This window comes from Anneissia japonica, unplaced genomic scaffold (genome assembly GCF_011630105.1).
Source record: "Anneissia japonica isolate Jap-2015-1 unplaced genomic scaffold, ASM1163010v1 scaffold287727_len1644234_cov201, whole genome shotgun sequence".
Taxonomy (NCBI): domain Eukaryota; kingdom Metazoa; phylum Echinodermata; class Crinoidea; order Comatulida; family Comatulidae; genus Anneissia; species Anneissia japonica.
In genome coordinates, this window is record NW_022713615.1 from 101,956 (window position 1) to 107,729 (window position 5,774).

General features: G+C 35.9%; 1 protein-coding gene across 3 annotated transcripts in view; it reads left to right on the top strand.

Moving 5' to 3' along the window:
* The window catches only part of LOC117108580 (muscarinic acetylcholine receptor M3-like), a 61,106-nt gene that overhangs the window by 23,973 nt on the left and 31,359 nt on the right, over window positions 1–5,774 (top strand). For all 3 annotated transcript variants that reach the window (XM_033250642.1, XM_033250643.1, XM_033250644.1), the window contains one exon: window positions 4,640–4,875. The gene's annotated coding sequence lies outside the window, so the exon portion shown is untranslated. The remainder of the gene's footprint in view (window positions 1–4,639; window positions 4,876–5,774) is intronic.

Genomic DNA, 5,774 nt, shown 5'->3' on the forward strand with positions numbered 1-5,774 from the left:
TATATACCTATTATATAATCCATAGAGGTATTTATAGCGCTATGAACTTTGACTTTGATCTGAACGGGTATACTTCGCAACTCTTTATTCCGGAAACACACGAAGGGGGAACTCCACCGTCTGAGATGCTAGATGTTTTTACAGTATTTTACAATGTTATTCAGAATCCAGCAACCTGAAACTGATATTATCCAAATTATCACTATAACCAAGCTATGATTGTTTTATATTAGAGGAAATAGTAATATGATTGTGCTCATGATTTGACGTAATTTTGCTATAAATTTGCATTAAGAGTGTTACAAAGGGTAATAATCGAGTCAATTTGGTAAATGTCCCGCACAGTTTAATTTTTTTGAATTATGCTGGTCGGACAGCGTGAGTGTCTTTCATTGCTAGGCCTTTTGTTGCATTCCATGAATACGTCGCTTGCGGCTCATCTAACAATTGTCACTTGTCATCAACATCAAATCACCGATAGGATAATGACGATGACGTGGCTAGTCATTCAACTTCTAAATCTCTTTCGGGTATTCAATCATAAAAAATAGTCCTACTCATTTTGTTTTTGTTTTGTAGAATAGTATTAATGTTGTAAATAATGCCGCCAACATCACTTGCAGGCTTTCGTGAGTCATTTTCAAAGAAACAAACATTTTATATACTACACGGAATATAGCAAATTAAATAGGATAGACATATTATAAGTGAAATGTTTTTTCCCCGTCTGATTGAACTAAAGTGGTTTGGATTTTTTAAAATACATATTTGATGTGTTTTGTGATGTATTTTGATGTGTTGTTATTTAAGTAAATGCTTTTGTGTATTTTACCTCTCCGTTTCTAAGGGTTTCTACTTATTGTTCATTTTCGGATTGTGTTAACATTCGGAATGTATTTTTGTAAATGACATATTTCATGTTCGTTATTTAGGCTAGTGAATTTAGATTTTGTATGTTAGTATCAGGAATAATGGTATTTATGCAATGTTGTAGAGAAGATACGCGGTGCAAATCCATTTCAATTAACTTATCAACACAATACTGCTACTGATGCTGCAGCGGTTGCTACTGTCAGCGCTGCCACTGCCGCCGCCGCTGCTGCTACTGCTGCTAGTGCTACTATTACTAGTACTAATGGTGCTGCTGCCCCTGCTACTGCTGCTACTGCTGCTACTACTACTACAACTACTACTGAAATGTCCACTAATTAATCTCAGATAAGAAAGTATAATTCATACTCCAAATATTGAAATGCAGACCATCGTGTTGGGATTCAATATTTTGACATTAATTATGTCATTGTCAGGAATGATTAATTATGTCATCGTCATTGATTCCTGATGATGACATACGGTAATTAATGTCGAAATATTGAATCCCAACACGATGGCGTGCATTTCAACACCTGGAGTATATGTATTATACTTTCTTTATTAATCAGTAGACCTTTCGCAAGATGAGTTTATTTCATCAGTTTTGTGAAATTACTTTGATATAGGCGTTCATTACGGTACTGCTATGGTATCGTGCCTATTTAATCAATTCACCTGTTCTGTCTGTGTAGGGTTCTTTATAAAAATTAAGAAAATCATTTCAATTAACTAATTTTGGAAAGTTAATAATTAAGCAGGTGTCACTCGTGAGACAAAAGAGGGCGGTATTTGGATTATAACATTGTCCTCCAACTATAGTTAAAAGCTACCTCCCTGCCAGCACATCTCTATCAGTAAAGCTAGGTATGGTGGCCAGGGTATAACTACATTTCTTTGTGCTGGCTGTTCTTTTGTCATAAAATGCTCTTTCTTCTAAATTGTATATAATATGTTCTTTATAAAAGACAAAAAATTAATTTAGAATTTGTCAAATCAAGAGTTTGTGGCCCCTGAGGGCGGTATTCAGCCATATCAATTCCGTCTTACATGACTACTAAAGCAAACTGAATTAGCAATGTAGTTTATGATATTGTATCTCACATTTCAATCAAATTAGTTTTAGTTAAAATGACAGCTGTGGCTCAGAATTATGAAAAATAGGATATTATGACCTAAGTTCAAAGGTCGATGCCACACTTGACCCTTCGAGTTCCTATGGTTTATGAAATTATTTGAGCTATACACCTATAATAACGACATTTCCTACGAAGTAATTTGATCTATACAGCGCTCAAATCCGTTCCATATTATGTATTTGTTAATTATTAATTATAATGAGCTTAAATGTAGGCTATTAATAGAATTTTGAACTCTACAGAAATATGTACAATGCGTAACTGTCTACTTATACTGGTCAACAAATGCCCCCGTTAGCCTGATCATCTCTTTACTTGGTGAGACCTATTAATTTTTACAATACTGTAAATCACCTTGTCGTTCACATCAAGTGATTACTATTATATCTCGTTAATATTTGATCGGATTTTCAATTATCAAACGTGTTATTAACGATCGGACAAATTATAATCGAAATAAGAGTCTGTAGGTCAGAGGTGATCGTCACTCTATTCCGTAACTGTTCAATGTGTTTATATTATGTCCAATATGATTCGCATTTATGCCCTTTTTTTTATTGTTCTCAAGATTATAACACTGCAGTAATTTCAAATTTAATTGATAGAATATAAACACACGATGTGTAAACGGTAACTCATAATTATTTTAATTGCATCAGGATGAACGTGGTTGTGTATACGTAGTTAAGTTGGAAATGCCGTAAACTTTTTTCAATAAGAACACTGAGGCTGAAATTAAGAAGAAGTTAAGAAAATATATTCTTAGATTTGACATGAAAAATTTAGGGGGTGGCAAATGACACCTACCAACACATCCCCCTCCCCTGACAGGGCCAAAACAAAAGGTTTACAAAAGTTTTTCTTGGTAGCTAATCACCTTCATTATTTACGAAGCCTCTCGAATACAAAGCTAACGATACTTCGGCAAGCCACGCTATTTATTTCTGTATAATGATTATTCTACTAATTTCCCATTTGGTTGATCGTTGGTTGATCGATTTTGCACATGCGATAAGGTGGGTGGTGCGTTAACGACAAAACTAAACACTTGACGTTTTAAATAGGTAACTTACAGTACGTAATACTTGAGAGTTATCGTTTATGAAATGCATACTAATTTTCGTTGTTTAAAAAAGAGTGTTACTGCTTCATCCTGTAAGGGTCACCCTCTAAGATATAGTCTAAACACCATCGATGGCGAATGGGAGTGAAGCCTGTGTATTGTATTGTTACTAAAACCTATTTATAATTTTGATAAGACATTATTTCTGACTGGTTAATACAACAGGTCTAAATACATTACATTTATGATAATAATTTTTCATCATACTAGAAATGAGAAATGTAAGAGAGTTAAGAATACATTACGAGATCGCTTAATTATCAAATGCATAATAAACCATATTTCAAACCAGCCATAAACGAGATGATCGAATTCCTAACCGATTAAAAAAAAAAAAAACGGGGAAAAAACACGGTAAACCTAGGCCTACATCACACTGATTATGCATATTATTATATTTTTTTACCATATTTACAGACGATGACCCTTCCAGCGTCCTGAAGGTCGGTTGATATTCAGGGGTCCCTCTTAAATAAATGAAAAAATCTTGCTGTTACAGGAATTGAGCCCAGGACCCTGGGATCAGAAGGCAAGCATCCTTCCGCAAATCACTTCCACCCCGCCAATTATTAAACCACACAACCGGTAATTACGATATTGAAAATAATGAAGTTGTTAACGAAAAAGTTTGATAATACTTAATGCAACAGCTAATACGAAACCAGGTTTAATTCTCGAACCTAAAGCCCTAACCCCAGTTGAGTAACTTGGGTGGGAGGGGGGTGGTGTGCCTTGTTTGGCAATCCGTAATAACCGCTCCCATGTTGTTCCCATAGCGTCATGACCAAGTGACTGCTTAAATGTTTCTTTAGTGAACGCACGTGATATAACACAGGTTGCTGTCCATTTATATTTTTTATAATTTAACCTGATTCTAACGCCCCCTTACACCCACCATGTGTTGAATCCTGACGCGAATGCTACGGTACATCAGGAAACAAGGTTAAGCCAAATATTCGTTGTGCCCTTGCGTCAACACTCGAGCGTGAACCACCAAGCTGTTTCGTGTAAACGCGTTAAACCTAGACGAGTCGATGCGTTGCAGGTAGCCACTCCTATTAACATGCATAACGGAAAAAGAATTAATTGCTTAGATGTGAGCCAACCAAAATTATGATGGTAGGACCCGCTTTAATTCAGTTTGAAATTAGCCGTAGCCTTCCACCAGGCAACAATAATAATATCCTTTCTCAGTAGTAGGGCCTACCAGTAACTAAGGCCTAATACATTACCATGTCCAGATTAATAATAATAAAGATTTATAAAGCGCACATCTCCACCAAAGGTGCTCAAGGCGCATTAAGCCAAGCTCTCGAGAAAAAAAAAAAAAAAAAAAAAAATATATATATATATATATATATATATGTATATATATATATATATATATACGAATCGAGTAGGTCCTTAATATTATATCCTCCGATTTATATTAATATATAATTTCTTGACGCTTGAATTGTTTTCCCTTCATAAATTTCTCATATTACTTTTTTTTTTATTACCAAAGGTGTCGAATTTCTCCGGTTAGTTCCTTGCGATCGGATTAGTCGATGAGGAATTCAATTGCACAGCTAATTATTGGATATATAGAAGTGAAGTTATTGTTGGCAGTCGTATCGTATTTGATGGAACTGAGACTACGACTACCAATACGTCGAAACCGCTTTATCCTCATCATCATCGTAGACATTCGCTAGCTACGATTCATCGGTTTTGGCACAGCTGTGTCTATTCGCATCCACGGTGAGTACGGACTGTTTTGCATTAAAGCTATTATTTATATCGTACGCAGCATATTAATGTTTTATTATAGTAACTAATAGTTATAAACTACCGTATGATATATTGTCGATAACATGTTCAACACCTTTACGAGTTCAGCAGTACTTTAGTCTGATTGAATGTGTACACCTTACTGATACTTCTGAGACTCCTTATCTTAACAGTATCTTTTGAGGGCACTGTCCTCTCTTTTGATCCAAGCATAAAAGAAAGTGCTTGAAATATAATTAGTTCTGTTAATTAAACTAGGCTTAACTTCAATTAACATGACCAATTATCTTTCAAGCACATTACTACATTGATTCTGGCAAATCCATAATTTATAACAACATTACGATAACAAAACACCACATGAAGTGATGTTTGCCCTACTTGACATTATAAGTACTAAATGGTCAGTACATTCCCAAATACTTGCGAAACAAATTTCGCAATTGATTCGGGTTGGAATCGAACCCACGATCTCCAGGTAACTAGAATTATGTCTTAACCACTAGACCACCGAGCTTGCGCTTGCGGGTACTGCAATGCTATTTTTTTCGCAAGTATTTGGGAATGTACTGAACATGACAATACTGATAACACGTCAGGTAGGGCAGGGGTGGCGCCAGGATTTCCCCGACGGGGGAGGGGGCGATTCCCCCAACAAGGAGGAAGATTTCCCCGACGAGAGAAATGTGAACGTGGTCGAGCGTCGCTTAAAATATTTCGAAAGTGGTCCAGGGGGCGAATCACCCGAACATTTTGACAATTTAGGGGTTTCAAAGGCTTATTTAATCGATTTTAGCGTCTACTAATATGTACGAAATACATATAATATTTTCCTCCCCGACGAATTGTGGTTTTTCTTACCGCGGGGG